Below are 19,304 nucleotides of genomic sequence, written 5' to 3' on the forward strand. Positions count from 1 at the left end.
GTCTACTAGCTATCTACATCGCACCAGTCTACTAGCTATCTACATCACACCAGTCTACTAGCTATCTACATCGCACCAGTCTACTAGCTGTCTACTATCTATCTACATCACACCAGTCTACTATCTATCTACATCACACCAGTCTACTATCTATCTACATCACACCAGTCTACTATCTATCTACATCACACCAGTCTACTATCTATCTACATCACACCAGTCTACTATCTATCTACATCACACCAGTCTACTATCTATCTACATCACACCAGTCTACTATCTATCTACATCACACCAGTCTACTAGCTATCTACATCACAGTCTACTAGCTATCTACATCACACCAGTCTACTAGCTATCTACATCACACCAGTCTACTAGCTATCTACATCGCACCAGTCTACTATCTATCTACATCGCACCAGTCTACTATCTATCTACATCGCACCAGTCTACTAGCTGTCTACTATCTATCTACATCACACCAGTCTACTATCTATCTACATCACACCAGTCTACTATCTATCTACATCACACCAGTCTACTATCTATCTACATCACACCAGTCTACTATCTATCTACATCACACCAGTCTACTAGCTATCTACATCACACCAGTCTACTAGCTATCTACATCACACCAGTCTACTAGCTATCTACATCGCACCAGTCTACTATCTATCTACATCGCACCAGTCTACTATCTATCTACATCGCACCAGTCTACTATCTATCTACATCACACCAGTCTACTATCTATCTACATCACACCAGTCTACTATCTATCTACATCACACCAGTCTACTATCTATCTACATCACACCAGTCTACTATCTATCTACATCACACCAGTCTACTATCTATCTACATCACACCAGTCTACTATCTATCTACATCGCACCAGTCTACTAGCTATCTACATCACACCAGTCTACTATCTATCTACATCGTAGCAGTCTACTATCTACATCGTAGCAGTCTACTATCTACATCACACCAGTCTACTATCTACATCACACCAGTCTACTATCTACATCACACCAGTCTACTATCTACATCACACCAGTCTACTATCTACATCACACCAGTCTACTATCTACATCACACCAGTCTACTATCTACATCACACCAGTCTACTATCTACATCACACCAGTCTACTAGCTATCTACATCACACCAGTCTACTAGCTATCTACATCACACCAGTCTACTAGCTATCTACATCACACCAGTCTACTAGCTATCTACATCACACCAGTCTACTAGCTATCTACATCACACCAGTCTACTAGCTATCTACATCACACCAGTCTACTAGCTATCTACATCACACCAGTCTACTAGCTATCTACATCACACCAGTCTACTAGCTATCTACATCACACCAGTCTACTAGCTATCTACATCACACCAGTCTACTATCTATCTACATCACACCAGTCTACTAGCTATCTACATCACACCAGTCTACTATCTATCTACATCACACCAGTCTACTATCTATCTACATCGTAGCAGTCTACTATCTACATCACACCAGTCTACTAGCTATCTACATCACACCAGTCTACTATCTATCTACATCACACCAGTCTACTATCTATCTACATCACACCAGTCTACTATCTATCTACATCACACCAGTCTACTAGCTATCTACATCACACCAGTCTACTATCTATCTACATCACACCAGTCTACTATCTATCTACATCACACCAGTCTACTAGCTATCTACATCACACCAGTCTACTAGCTATCTACATCACACCAGTCTACTATCTATCTACATCAAACCAGTCTACTATCTATCTACATCGTAGCAGTCTACTATCTACATCACACCAGTCTACTAGCTATCTACATCACACCAGTCTACTATCTATCTACATCACACCAGTCTACTATCTATCTACATCACACCAGTCTACTAGCTATCTACATCACACCAGTCTACTATCTATCTACATCACACCAGTCTATCTATCTACATCACACCAGTCTACTATCTATCTACATCACACCAGTCTACTAGCTATCTACATCACACCAGTCTACTATCTATCTACATCACACCAGTCTACTATCTATCTACATCACACCAGTCTACTATCTATCTACATCACACCAGTCTACTATCTATCTACATCACACCAGTCTACTATCTATCTACATCACACCAGTCTACTATCTATCTACATCACACCAGTCTACTAGCTATCTACATCACACCAGTCTACTAGCTATCTACATCACACCAGTCTACTATCTATCTACATCACACCAGTCTACTATCTATCTACATCACACCAGTCTACATCACACCAGTCTACTATCTATCTACATCACACCAGTCTACATCACACCAGTCTACATCACACCAGTCTACTATCTATCTACATCACACCAGTCTACTATCTATCTACATCACACCAGTCTACTAGCTATCTACATCACACCAGTCTACTAGCTATCTACACCACACCAGTCTACTATCTATCTACATCACACCAGTCTACTATCTATCTACACCACACCAGTCTACTAGCTATCTACATCACACCAGTCTACTAGCTATCTACATCACACCAGTCTACTATCTATCTACACCACACCAGTCTACTAGCTATCTACATCACACCAGTCTACTATCTATCTACATCACACCAGTCTACATCACACCAGTCTACATCACACCAGTCTACTATCTATCTACATCACACCAGTCTACTATCTATCTACATCACACCAGTCTACTATCTATCTACACCACACCAGTCTACTAGCTATCTACATCACACCAGTCTACTATCTATCTACATCACACCAGTCTACTATCTATCTACACCACACCAGTCTACTATCTATCTACACCACACCAGTCTACTAGCTATCTACATCACACCAGTCTACTATCTATCTACATCGCACCAGTCTACTATCTATCTACATCGCACCAGTCTACATCACACCAGTCTACTATCTATCTACATCACACCAGTCTACTATCTATCTACATCACACCAGTCTACTATCTATCTACATCACACCAGTCTACTAGCTATCTACATCACACCAGTCTACTAGCTATCTACATCACACCAGTCTACTAGCTATCTACATCACACCAGTCTACTATCTATCTACATCACACCAGTCTACTATCTATCTACATCACACCAGTCTACATCACACCAGTCTACTATCTATCTACATCACACCAGTCTACATCACACCAGTCTACATCACACCAGTCTACTATCTATCTACATCACACCAGTCTACTATCTATCTACATCACACCAGTCTACTATCTATCTACATCACACCAGTCTACTAGCTATCTACATCACACCAGTCTACTAGCTATCTACACCACACCAGTCTACTATCTATCTACATCACACCAGTCTACTATCTATCTACACCACACCAGTCTACTAGCTATCTACATCACACCAGTCTACTATCTATCTACATCACACCAGTCTACTATCTATCTACACCACACCAGTCTACTAGCTATCTACATCACACCAGTCTACTATCTATCTACATCACACCAGTCTACATCACACCAGTCTACATCACACCAGTCTACTATCTATCTACATCACACCAGTCTACTATCTATCTACATCACACCAGTCTACTATCTATCTACATCACAACAGTCTACTAGCTATCTACATCACACCAGTCTACTATCTATCTACACCACACCAGTCTACTATCTATCTACATCACACCAGTCTACTAGCTATCTACATCACACCAGTCTACTATCTATCTACAGTCTACTATCTACATCGTAGCAGTCTACTATCTACATCACACCAGTCTACTATCTACATCACACCAGTCTGCTATCTACATCACACCAGTCTAGCTATCTACATCACACCAGTCTACTAGCTATCTACATCACACCAGTCTACTAGCTATCTACATCACACCAGTCTACTAGCTATCTACATCACACCAGTCTACTAGCTATCTACATCACACCAGTCTACTAGCTATCTACATCACACCAGTCTACTAGCTATCTACATCACACCAGTCTACTAGCTATCTACATCACACCAGTCTACTAGCTATCTACATCACACCAGTCTACTATCTATCTACATCGTAGCAGTCTACTATCTACATCGTAGCAGTCTACTATCTACATCACAGCAGTCTACTATCTACATCACACCAGTACTATCTACATCACACCAGTCTACTATCTACATCACACCAGTCTACTATCTACATCACACCAGTCTACTAGCTATCTACATCACACCAGTCTACTAGCTATCTACATCACACCAGTCTACTAGCTATCTACATCACACCAGTCTACTAGCTATCTACATCACACCAGTCTACTAGCTATCTACATCACACCAGTCTACTAGCTATCTACATCACACCAGTCTACTAGCTATCTACATCGCACCAGTCTACTAGCTATCTACATCGCACCAGTCTACTAGCTATCTACATCGCACCAGTCTACTAGCTATCTACATCGCACCAGTCTACTATCTATCTACATCGCACCAGTCTACTATCTATCTACATCGCACCAGTCTACTATCTATCTACATCGCACCAGTCTACTATCTATCTACATCGCACCAGTCTACTATCTATCTACATCACACCAGTCTACTATCTATCTACATCACACCAGTCTACTATCTATCTACATCACACCAGTCTACTATCTATCTACATCACACCAGTCTACTATCTATCTACATCGCACCAGTCTACTAGCTATCTACATCACACCAGTCTACTATCTATCTACATCGTAGCAGTCTACTATCTACATCACACCAGTCTACTATCTACATCACACCAGTCTACTATCTACATCACACCAGTCTACTATCTACATCACACCAGTCTACTATCTACATCACACCAGTCTACTAGCTATCTACATCACACCAGTCTACTAGCTATCTACATCACACCAGTCTACTAGCTATCTACATCACACCAGTCTACTAGCTATCTACATCACACCAGTCTACTAGCTATCTACATCACACCAGTCTACTAGCTATCTACATCACACCAGTCTACTAGCTATCTACATCACACCAGTCTACTAGCTATCTACATCACACCAGTCTACTAGCTATCTACATCACACCAGTCTACTAGCTATCTACATCACACCAGTCTACTAGCTATCTACATCACACCAGTCTACTAGCTATCTACATCACACCTGTCTACTAGCTATCTACATCACACCAGTCTACTAGCTATCTACATCACACCAGTCTACTAGCTATCTACATCACACCAGTCTACTAGCTATCTACATCACACCAGTCTACTATCTATCTACATCACAACAGTACATCACACCAGTCTACTAGCTATCTACATCACACCAGTCTACTATCTATCTACATCACACCAGTCTACTAGCTATCTACATCACACCAGTCTACTAGCTATCTACATCACACCAGTCTACTATCTATCTACATCACACCAGTCTACTATCTATCTACATCACACCAGTCTACTAGCTATCTACATCACACCAGTCTACTAGCTATCTACATCACACCAGTCTACTATCTATCTACATCGCACCAGTCTACTATCTATCTACATCATACCAGTCTACTATCTACATCACACCAGTCTACTAGCTATCTACATCACACCAGTCTACTATCTATCTACATCACACCAGTCTACTATCTATCTACATCACACCAGTCTACTATCTATCTACATCACACCAGTCTACTATCTATCTACATCACACCAGTCTACATCACACCAGTCTACTATCTATCTACATCACACCAGTCTACTAGCTATCTACATCACACCAGTCTACTAGCTATCTACATCACACCAGTCTACTATCTATCTACATCACACCAGTCTACTATCTATCTACATCACACCAGTCTACTAGCTATCTACATCACACCAGTCTACTAGCTATCTACATCACACCAGTCTACTATCTATCTACATCACACCAGTCTACTATCTATCTACATCACACCAGTCTACTATCTATCTACATCACACCAGTCTACTATCTATCTACATCACACCAGTCTACTATCTATCTACATCACACCAGTCTACTATCTATCTACATCACACCAGTCTACTATCTATCTACATCACACCAGTCTACTAGCTATCTACATCACACCAGTCTACTAGCTATCTACATCACACCAGTCTACTATCTATCTACATCACACCAGTCTACAATCTATCTACATCACACCAGTCTACTAGCTATCTACATCACACCAGTCTACTAGCTATCTACATCACACCAGTCTACTATCTATCTACATCACACCAGTCTAGCTATCTACATCACACCAGTCTACTATCTATCTACATCGCACCAGTCTACTATCTATCTACATCGCACCAGTCTACATCACACCAGTCTACTAGCTATCTACATCACACCAGTCTACTAGCTATCTACATCACACCAGTCTACTATCTATCTACATCACAACAGTCTACATCACACCAGTCTACTATCTATCTACATCACACCAGTCTACATCACACCAGTCTACATCACACCAGTCTACTATCTATCTACATCACACCAGTCTACTATCTGTCTACATCACACCAGTCTACTATCTATCTACATCACACCAGTCTACTAGCTATCTACATCACACCAGTCTACTAGCTATCTACATCACACCAGTCTACTATCTATCTACATCACACCAGTCTACTATCTATCTACACCACACCAGTCTACTAGCTATCTACATCACACCAGTCTACTATCTATCTACATCACACCAGTCTACTATCTATCTACACCACACCAGTCTACTAGCTATCTACATCACACCAGTCTACTATCTATCTACATCACACCAGTCTACATCACACCAGTCTACATCACACCAGTCTACTATCTATCTACATCACACCAGTCTACTATCTATCTACATCACACCAGTCTACTATCTATCTACATCACACCAGTCTACTATCTATCTACATCACACCAGTCTACTAGCTATCTACATCACACCAGTCTACTATCTATCTACATCACACCAGTCTACTAGCTATCTACATCACACCAGTCTACTAGCTATCTACATCACACCAGTCTACTATCTATCTACATCACACCAGTCTACTATCTATCTACACCACACCAGTCTACTAGCTATCTACATCACACCAGTCTACTATCTATCTACATCACACCAGTCTACTATCTATCTACACCACACCAGTCTACTCGCTATCTACATCACAACACTCTACTAGCTATCTACATCACACCAGTCTACTATCTATCTACATCACACCAGTCTACTATCTATCTACACCACACCAGTCTACTAGCTATCTACATCACACCAGTCTACTATCTATCTACATCACCAGTCTACTAGCTATCTACATCACACCAGTCTACATCACACCAGTCTACTATCTTTCTACATCACACCAGTCTACTCGCTATCTACATCACACCAGTCTACTATCTATCTACATCACACCAGTCTACTATCTATCTACATCACACCAGTCTACTATCTATCTACATCACACCAGTCTACATCACACCAGTCTACTATCTATCTACATCACACCAGTCTACATCACACCAGTCTACTATCTATCTACATCACACCAGTCTACATCACACCAGTCTACTATCTATCTACATCACACCAGTCTACTATCTATCTACATCACACCAGTCTACTATCTATCTACATCACACCAGTCTACTATCTATCTACATCACACCAGTCTACATCACAACAGTCTACTATCTACATCACACCAGTCTCATCACACCAGTCTACTATCTATCTACATCACACCAGTCTACTATCTATCTACATCACACCAGTCTACTATCTATCTACATCACACCAGTCTACATCACACCAGTCTACTATCTATCTACATCACACCAGTCTACTATCTATCTACATCACACCAGTCTACTAGCTATCTACATCACACCAGTCTACATCACACCAGTCTACTATCTATCTACATCACACCAGTCTACATCACACCAGTCTACATCACACCAGTCTACTATCTATCTACATCACACCAGTCTACTAGCTATCTACATCACACCAGTCTACATCACACCAGTCTACTAGCTATCTACATCACACCAGTCTACATCACACCAGTCTACTATCTATCTACATCACACCAGTCTACATCACACCAGTCTACTAGCTATCTACATCACACCAGTCTACATCACACCAGTCTACTATCTATCTACATCACACCAGTCTACATCACACCAGTCTACTAGCTATCTACATCGTAGCGGTTTTAGGGATTAGTAGTCCATAGTCCTGTGAAAGATGCTGAGTGTCTCCTTCCCTCTTCTTCACAGAAAGTCCTGGAAGAGACGAAAGAACACTACCACATTATCCAGAAGTTAGTTATCCTGGATGACCTGGACGGTGAGTCTGTTATTAACCTTTAACTAGCTGTCTAGTGTTTCCTGGGTGACGGTGAGTCTGTTATTAACCTTTAACTAGCTGTCTAGTGTTTGACCTGGGTGACGGTGAGTCTGTTATTAACCTTTAACTAGCTGTCTAGTGTTTCCTGGGTGACGGTGAGTCTGTTATTAACCTTTAACTAGCTGTCTAGTGTTTCCTTGGTGACGGTGAGTCTGTTATTAACCTTTAACTAGCTGTCTAGTGTTTCCTGGATGACCTGATGGTGAGTCTGTTATTAACCTTTAACTAGCTGTCTAGTGTTTCCTGGGTGACGGTGAGTCTGTTATTAACCTTTAACTAGCTGTCTAGTGTTTCCTGGGTGACGGTGAGTCTGTTATTAACCTTTAACTAGCTGTTTAGTGTTTCCTGGGTGACGGTGAGTCTGTTATTAACCTTTAACTAGCTGTCTAGTGTTTCCTGGATGTGGACGGTGAGTCTGTTATTAACCTTTAACTAGCTGTCTAGTGTTTCCTGGGTGACGGTGAGTCTGTTATTAACCTTTAACTAGCTGTCTAGTGTTTCCTGGGTGATGGTGAGTCTGTTATTAACCTTTAACTAGCTGTCTAGTGTTTCCTGGGTGACCTGGACGGTGAGTCTGTTATTAACCTTTAACTAGCTGTCTAGTTAACTAGTGTTTCTAATGAAATAGGACCCAGAATTCATTACAATGTGGTGATTTTCCTTACTATTGTTTTAATTATTAAGCCAATTAAAACTGACATCATGTTCTATCATGACATCATGTTCTATCATGACATCAGGTTCTAATGAAATAGGACATGACATCAGGAATTCATTACCATGAATCAGGTTCTACCATGACATCAGGTTCTACCATGACATCAGGTTTTGACATCAGGTTTACCATGACATTGTTTACCATGACATCAGGTTCTATCATGACATCAGGTTCTATCATGACATCAGGTTCTACCATGACATCAGGTTCTATCATGACATCAGGTTCTATCATGACATCAGGTTCTATCATGACATCAGGTTCTACCATGACATCAGGTTCTACCATGACATCAGGTTCTATGAGCAAATGCCAAGCTTTTTTAAACGGTCTGTTTGAGATATAAATTTGAGTTTTTTTTAATTTATTAATGTTTTGGCTACAAATAAGTATCGGATGAGTCAACAACATTATTTATTATGAGTTAACAGAATATAACTTTTAAAGTGAGATTTTCACTGGACTGTGACTTTAAGTCCATGGCCATGTCTGTGTCAGCCTATGGAATGACCGTACAGTCAGACAAAAGTCACGATGGAGTCAGTCACTCTCCAGGGTGACTTTGTGGTTCTGGTCACCAGATACATGAGGTAGTCAGTGACTATCCAGGGTGACTTTGTGGTTCTGGTTAATGCAGATGCATGAGGTAGTCAGTCACTATCCAGGGTGACTTTGTGGTTCTGGTTAATGCAGATGCATGAGGTAGTCAGTCACTATCCAGGGTGACTTTGTGGTTCTGGTTAATGCAGACATGAGGTAGTCAGTCACTATCCAGGGTGACTTTGTGGTTCTGTTAATGCAGAAGAGGTAGTCAGTCACTCTCCAGGGTGACTTTGTGGTTCTGGTCACCAGGTACATGAGGTAGTCAGTCACTATCCAGGGTGACTTTGTGGTTCTGGTTAATGCAGATACATGAGGTAGTCAGTCACTATCCAGGGTGACTTTGTGGTTCTGGTTAATGCAGATACATGAGGTAGTCAGTCACTATCCAGGGTGACTTTGTGGTTCTGGTCACCAGGTACATGAGGTAGTCAGTCACTATCCAGGGTGACTTTGTGGTTCTGGTTAATGCAGATACATGAGGTAGTCAGTCACTATCCAGGGTGACTTTGTGGTTCTGGTCAGCAGGTACATGAGGTAGTCAGTCACTATCCAGGGTGACTTTGTGGTTCTGGTTAATGCAGATACATGAGGTAGTCAGTCACTATCTAGGGTGACTTTGTGGTTCTGGTCACCTGGTACATGAGGTAGTCAGTCACTATCCAGGGTGACTTTGTGGTTCTGGTTAATGCAGATACATGAGGTAGTCAGTCACTATCCAGGGTGACTTTGTGGTTCTGGTTAATGCAGATACATGAGGTAGTCAGTCACTATCCAGAGTGACTTTGTGGTTCTGGTCACCAGGTATGTTACTGCTGTGTGAAAGAGTATAAAACAGTGTTTTGTGTGTTCAGGTTTGTTGGAGGAGTTCAACTGGTTGACCAGTCCTGCTCTGTCACCTGCTATCATGACACACCTGGTGTTGTTCTACCGCAGTCTGGGCATGCAGCTCAAGGTACAGTAGTACACACACACACACACACACACACACACACACACACACACACACACACACACACACACACACACACACACACACACACACACACACACACACACACACACACACACACACACACACACCTGTTGTTCTACCTCAGCCTGGGCATGTAGGTACAGTAGTAAACACACACACACACCTGTTGTTCTACCTCAGCCTGGTCATGTAGGTACAGTAGAAAACACACACACACACCTGTTGTTCTACCTCAGCCTGGGCATGTAGGTACAGTAGTAAAAAACACACACACACACCTGTTGTTCTACCTCTGCCTGGGCATGTAGGTACAGTAGTAAACACACACACACACCTGTTGTTCTACCTCTGCCTGGGCATGTAGGTACAGTAGTAAACACACACACACACCTGTTGTTCTACCTCAGCCTGGTCATGTAGGTACAGTAGTAAACACACACACACCTGTTCTACCTCAGCCTGGTCATGTAGGTACAGTAGTAAACACACACACAGACACCTGTTGTTCTACCTCAGCCTGGTCATGTAGGTACAGTAGTAAACACACACACACCTGTTGTTCTACCTCAGCCTGGTCATGTAGGTACAGTAGTAAACACACACCTGTTGTTCTACCTCAGCCTGGGCATGTAGGTACAGTAGTAAACACACACACACACACACACACACCTGTTGTTCTACCTCTGCCTGGGCATGTAGTTACAGTAGTAAACACACACACACACACACACACACACACACACACACCTGTTGTTCTACCTCAGCCTGGTCATGTAGGTACAGTAGTAAACACACACACCTGTTGTTCTACCTCAGCCTGGTCATGTAGGTACAGTAGTAAACACACACACCTGTTGTTCTACCTCAGCCTGGTCATGTAGGTACAGTAGTAAACACACACACCTGTTGTTCTACCTCAGCCTGGGCATGTAGGTACAGTAGTACACACACACACACACACCTGTTGTTCTACCTCAGCCTGGTCATGTAGGTACAGTAGTAAACACACACACACACACCTGTTGTTCTACCTCAGCCTGGTCATGTAGGTACAGTAGTAAACACACACACCTGTTGTTCTACCTCAGCCTGGTCATGTAGTTACAGTAGTAAACACACACACCTGTTGTTCTACCTCAGCCTGGTCATGTAGGTACAGTAGTAAACACACACACCTGTTGTTCTACCTCAGCCTGGGCATGTAGGTACAGTAGTAAACACACACACCTGTTGTTCTACCTCAGCCTGGGCATGTAGGTACAGTAGTACACACACACACACACACACACCTGTTGTTCTACCTCAGCCTGGTCATGTAGGTACAGTAGTAACACACACACACACCTGTTGTTCTACCTCAGCCTGGGCATGTAGGTACAGTAGTAAACACACCTGTTGTTCTACCTCAGTCTGGGCATGTAGGTACAGTAGTAAACACACACACACACACACACACACCTGTTGTTCTACTTCAGCCTGGGCATGTAGGTACAGTAGTAAACACACACACACACACACAACACACACACACACACCTGTTGTTCTACCTCAGCCTGGTCATGTAGGTACAGTAGTAAACACACACACCTGTTGTTCTACCTCAGCCTGGGCATGTAGTTACAGTAGTAAACACACACACCTGTTGTTCTACCTCAGCCTGGTCATGTAGGTACAGTAGTAAACACACACACCTGTTGTTCTACCTCAGCCTGGGCATGTAGGTACAGTAGTACACACACACACACACACCTGTTGTTCTACCTCAGCCTGGTCATGTAGGTACAGTAGTAAACACACACACACACACCTGTTGTTCTACCTCAGCCTGGTCATGTAGGTACAGTAGTAAACACACACACCTGTTGTTCTACCTCAGCCTGGTCATGTAGTTACAGTAGTAAAACACACACACCTGTTGTTCTACCTCAGCCTGGTCATGTAGGTACAGTAGTAAACACACACACCTGTTGTTCTACCTCAGCCTGGGCATGTAGGTACAGTAGTAAAACACACACACACACCTGTTGCTCTACCTCAGCCTGGTCATGTAGGTACAGTAGTAAACACACACACCTGTTGTTCTACCTCAGCCTGGGCATGTAGGTACAGTAGTACACACACACACACACACACCTGTTGTTCTACCTCAGCCTGGTCATGTAGGTACAGTAGTACACACACACACACCTGTTGTTCTACCTCAGCCTGGGCATGTAGGTACAGTAGTAAACACACCTGTTGTTCTACCTCAGTCTGGGCATGTAGGTACAGTAGTACACACACACACACACACACAGACACCTGTTGTTCTACCTCCGCCTGGGCATGTAGGTACAGTAGTAAACACACACACACACACACACCTGTTGTTCTACCTCAGCCTGGGCATGTAGGTACAGTAGTAAACACACAGAGCGAGAGAAACACACTTCTGTTGTCATACACCTATATAAACATCAACCATTCCTCACACAATCCACATATCTCTCCACTCATGCCCCACCCCCTCTAATCCGGCCACCCAATCAGGAGGAGGTATCAGTGGATGTCCTGAAGGCCTACATCTCTCTGTTGATGAGGGAGAAGCACGTTGATCTGATAGCCTTCTATGTCAGTCACCTGCCGCCAGACCTGGCCACCGCCCAGTACGCTCTCTTCCTGGAGGAGGTCACCGAGGCTGAGCAGAGACAACGCTGTCTGGAGCTGGCCAGGGAGGCAGGTCAGTGTCTCACACCGAGGCTGCTGGGATGGGGGGGGGGCCCCGCCGGGCCACATTTGGTCCTCCGGACCTCAGTGAAGACCACACTTAAAATGTGTTAGATTTCCTCGACATTTTCTACAAATAATTCCAGAAGTGATGGATGGAGGACTCTTCTCCCTGTTGGGCCAACTTATGGTTTGAAGACTTGTACACCGGTTTCAAACCGCTGAAAATACATTATTTGTTGGTTATTGAAAATATATTTCAGTGGTTTCGATGGTACAATGATTCTCTACAGTGTACTTGATTATTTTGTCATATGAACTGAAATTAGGCGAACGATTTGAATTTTAGCAACCAGGAAATGGTGGAGCATATTGCACATTTTAAAGGTACAGGTGTCTAACTGTCCTGTTGTGGCCAGGATGTGACAGCAGTCTGTTAAAGGTGTCTACCTGTCCTGTTGTGGCCAGGATGTGACAGCAGTCTGTTAAAGGTGTCTAACTGTCCTGTCCTTTCCAGGTCTGGATGTGGCAGCTGTCACTAAGATGGTGGTGGAGAACATCAGAGAGAGAGACACTGAGGAGTTGCTCATCATGACCTCACCCCTGCACTGGACACTGGCACCTCAGCGGTATGAAACACACACACACACACTGGACACTGGCACCTCAGCGGTATGAAACACACACACACACACAAACACACACACTGGACACTGGCACCTCAGCGGTATGAAACACACACACACCATGTGGTCATGTTAACCCTGTAACCCCCCCCTCCCCCCAGGAGGACCAGAGGAAGATCGATGTGATTGATTGGCTGGTGTTTGACCCCGCCCAGAGAGCTGAGGCCCTCAAACAGAGCAACGCCATCATGAGGAAGTTCCTGGGTACGTGACACACAAGGCTGTGAGACAGATCAATGCTTTTCTGTGTGAGAGAGTTGTTCTCCTCCACTACTGACACATCAACCATGTTATTGATCCATTGTTCTCCTCCACTACTGACACATCAACCATGTTATTGATCCATTGTTCTCCTCCACTACTGACACATCAACCATGTTATTGATCCATTGTTCTCCTCCACTACTGACACATCAACCATGTTATTGATCCATTGTTCTCTCATACTACTGACACATCAACCATGTTATTGATCCATTGTTCTCTCATACTACTGACACATCAACCATGTTATTGATCCATTGTTCTCCTCATACTACTGACACATCAACCATGTTATTGATCCATTGTTCTCTCATACTACTGACACATCAACCATGTTATTGATCCATTGTTCTCCTCATACTACTGACACATCAACCATGTTATTGATCCATTGTTCTCCTCATACTACTGACACATCAACCATGTTATTGATCCATTGTTCTCCTCTACTACTGACACATCAACCATGTTATTGATCCATTGTTCTCCTCATACTACTGACACATCAACCATGTTATTGATCCATTGTTCTCCTCATACTACTGACACATCAACCATGTTATTGATCCATTGTTCTCCTCATACTACTGACACATCAACCATGTTATTGATCCATTGTTCTCCTCTACTACTGACACATCAACCATGTTATTGATCCATTGTTCTCTCAAACTACTGACACATCAACCATGTTATTGATCCATTGTTCTCTCACACTACTGACACATCAACCATGTTATTGATCCATTGTTCTCCTCCACTACTGACACATCAACCATGTTATTGATCCATTGTTCTCTCATACTACTGACACATCAACCATGTTATTGATCCATTGTTCTCTCCACTACTGACACATCAACCATGTTATTGATCCATTGTTCTCCTCCACTACTGACACATCAACCATGTTATTGATCCATTGTTCTCCTCCACTACTGACACATCAACCATGTTATTGATCCATTGTTCTCTCATACTACTGACACATCAACCATGTTATTGATCCATTGTTCTCCTCCACTACTGACACATCAACCATGTTATTGATCCATTGTTCTCCTCCACTACTGACACATCAACCATGTTATTGATCCGTTGTTCTCTCGTACTACTGACACATCAACCATGTTATTGATCCATTGTTCTCTCATACTACTGACACATCAACCATGTTATTGATCCATTGTTCTCCTCCACTACTGACACATCAACCATGTTATTGATCCATTGTTCTCTCATACTACTGACACATCAACCATGTTATTGATCCATTGTTCTCCTCCACTACTGACACATCAACCATGTTATTGATCCATTGTTCTCCTCCACTACTGACACATCAACCATGTTATTGATCCATTGTTCTCCTCCACTACTGACACATCAACCATGTTATTGATCCGTTGTTCTCTCATACTACTGACACATCAACCATGTTATTGATCCATTGTTCTCCTCATACTACTGACACATCAACCATGTTATTGATCCATTGTTCTCCCATACTACTGACACATCAACCATGTTATTGATCCATTGTTCTCCTCCACTACTGACACATCAACCATGTTATTGATCCATTGTTCTCCTCCACTACTGACACATCAACCATGTTATTGATCCATTGTTCTCTCATACTACTGACACATCAACCATGTTATTGATCCATTGTTCTCTCCACTACTGACACATCAACCATGTTATTGATCCATTGTTCTCTCCACTACTGACACATCAACCATGTTATTGATCCATTGTTCTCCTCCACTACTGACACATCAACCATGTTATTGATCCATTGTTCTCCTCCACTACTGACACATCAACCATGTTATTGATCCATTGTTCTCTCATACTACTGACACATCAACCATGTTATTGATCCATTGTTCTCCTCCACTACTGACACATCAACCATGTTATAATGTGATCCATGGCGCTTGCAACGCCAAGCGTTGGGTTCGATTCCCGCTGGGGCCACCCTAGTGGACACTTGTAAGTCGCTTTGGACAAAAGCCTGCTAAATGATATATTATTGATCCATTGTTCTCCTCCACTACTGACACATCAACCATGTTATTGATCCATTGTTCTCCTCCACTACTGACACATCAACCATGTTATTGATCCATTGTTCTCTCATACTACTGACACATCAACCATGTTATTGATCCATTGTTCTCATCCACTACTGACACATCAACCATGTTATTGATCCATTGTTCTCCTCCACTACTGACACATCAACCATGTTATTGATCCATTGTTCTCTCTGTCGTCTCCTCCAGCCTGTAAGAAACACCATGCAGCTAAGGTGGTGTTCGCTAAGGTCCCCGAGGACTCCATGAGGGAGATCTACCGCCAGTGGGAGGAGCTAGGCCTGGACACGCCCCTTCCCGCAGAGGATGAGAACGCCATCAGGGAACACCTGTGCGTCCGCGCTTACCTGGTGAGGGGGGGACGAGCTCTCGCAGCGCTGTGATTTGGCTCGACTGTTTATTGAGTGTCTTTAGAGAGGTCTCCTGTAGTTGTTATAAGTGGTGTGTGTCTCTCTCTCTTCCCTCCCCCTCCACAGGAAGCTCATGAGGCGTTTAATGAGTGGTTCCATCACATGAACTCCCCCCCTCAGAAGCCCAGCCTGCCGGCTCAGGCCAAGTTCACTGAGAAGGTGGCCTACGAGATGAAGGAGAACGAGTACCAGGTACCCAAAACGGCAGGTAGCCTAGTGGTTAGAGTGTAGAGGCGGCAGGGTAGCCTAGTGGTTAGAGTGTAGAGGCGGCAGGGTAGCCTAGTGGTTAGAGTGTAGAGGCGGCAGGGTAGCCTAGTGGTTAGAGTGGAGGGGCGGCAGGGTAGCCTAGTGGTTAGAGGCAGGGTAGCCTAGTGGTTAGAGGCAGGGTAGCCTAGTGGTTAGAGGCAGGGTAGCCTAGTGGTTAGAGGCAGGGTAGCCTAGTGGTTAGAGGCAGGGTAGCCTAGTGGTTAGAGGCAGGGTTGCCTAGTGGTTAGAGGCAGGGTAGCCTAGTGGTTAGAGGCAGGGTAGCCTAGTGGTTAGAGGCAGGGTAGCCTAGTGGTTAGAGCGTTGGACTGGTAACCGAAAGGTTGCAAGTTCAAATCCCGAGCTGACAAGGTACAAATCTGTAGTTCTGCCCCTGAACAAGGCAGTTAACCCACTGTTCCTAGGCTGTCATTGAAAATAATAATAAAAAAAATAAAAAAACGCACTATATAGTGCACCAAAGGGTTTAATTTGTTTAGTGTAGCTGTTCCTGGATCAGGTGAAGAACGCTAATGCCAACAATACTATTATTTTAGCGTAGTGATAGTAAAGGTGTGACCTTCTCCTCTACCAGGTATACAGTATACTCTGATCCCAGATCAGTCTCTGTGTTATGGGTGAACTGGTGAGGAGTTAAATTTGTTTTAGTGTAGCTGTTCCTGGATCAGATAAAGAACGCTAAAAGGTGTGACCTTGTCCTGTAGCTGGAACATGACAGCTGGACCGGCCGTCTGGAGGCTCTGACTGAAGACGTGAAGGAGAGGATCTACAACGTCCTGCTGTTTGTGGACGGGGGCTGGATGGTTGACGTCAGACAGGTCTGTCTGTATATCTGACTATTAATGGTGGTATGAGGGGCTCAGCGCTGGGTTAGCATGTCAGCCTGTATTTAGAGCTCTCTGTCTCCATGACTACGGTGTTCTTACTTCTACCACTGTGGTTCTATTCCAGGATACGGAGGAGGACCCAGAGAGAGGCCACCAGATGGTGCTGCTTCGTAGACTCTGTCTGCCCATGATGTCCTTCCTGTTGCAGACAGTACTGCAGAGAACACAACGCCACCAGGAGAGTCTCAGACTGGCTGATATCATCGCCTCAGACCAACACCGCCTCTACGAGGTCTGTAGTTTAGACATGATATGTCCATGGTCTGACCTGGGGTCTGACCTGGGATCTGACCTGGGGTCTGACCTGGGGTCTGACCTGGCCTGAGGGCATCTGGGGTCTGACCTGGGGTCTGACCTGGGGTCGCCTGTCATCCTTTCCTTCCTGTCTCTGCTCGTCTGCACGATCTGCGACTACTCTGCTCTGAGGTGCTTCTCAAGTCTACTGTGGTTTCAAGGAAACACTATTGACATTCACCTAGTAGTCTAGTGTGGCTTCCTCTCCTCCTTCATCTGGCACCTGTCCAGTTCTTTCACATCAGTACTGATGAAGGCAATGAGACTAGGAGAGGAGCCCACTTTAGACTATTGGAACGCACCGCCAGTCAGGCTGAATCTCTGGGTAGACGGAGGTTGAGTGTGAGCCTGGACTGACGGCTTCAATCAAATGTATTTATTAAGCCCTTCATACGTCAGCTGATGTCTCAAAGTGCTGTACAGAAATCCAGCCTAAAAACCCCAAACAGCAAGCGATGCAGGAGTAGAAAGAGTAGAAAGCACTTCAACGTTGTAGCTCTACACAATATCAACACTATCTTACAGTATCTCTCCCTGTCACTGTGTTGCTTTCTTCTCTTTCCCTCGCGTCTACTTTCCCATCCTCCTCTTCTTTTTTGCTAACTATGTTCTCCTCTCTTTCAGGTGTTCTCCAAGGATGAGCTGAGGAAGTTCCTTCAGAAGATGAGGGAGTCGTCTCTTCTCTTATTGGATAAGGGTCTAGACCCGCTGGGGTACGAGATCCAACCATAAATACACCCCACCCGGACATTTTTTTTTCAAGTAAATGGAGTGAATGATTTTCTGCATTTTGTATACAATAAAAGTGAGGTGTCTGAAATATTGTTTTGTCTTTGGGCCATGCACAGACA

General features: G+C 43.6%; 1 pseudogene; it reads left to right on the forward strand.

The window, feature by feature from the left end:
- The window catches only part of LOC135529150 (nuclear pore complex protein Nup107-like), a 35,713-nt pseudogene extending 16,490 nt beyond the window's left edge, over positions 1–19,223 (forward strand).
- Positions 19,224–19,304: the final 81 nt, after the last annotated feature.

This window comes from Oncorhynchus masou, unplaced genomic scaffold, assembly GCF_036934945.1.
Source record: "Oncorhynchus masou masou isolate Uvic2021 unplaced genomic scaffold, UVic_Omas_1.1 unplaced_scaffold_1106, whole genome shotgun sequence".
NCBI classification, from domain to species: Eukaryota; Metazoa; Chordata; class Actinopteri; order Salmoniformes; family Salmonidae; genus Oncorhynchus; species Oncorhynchus masou.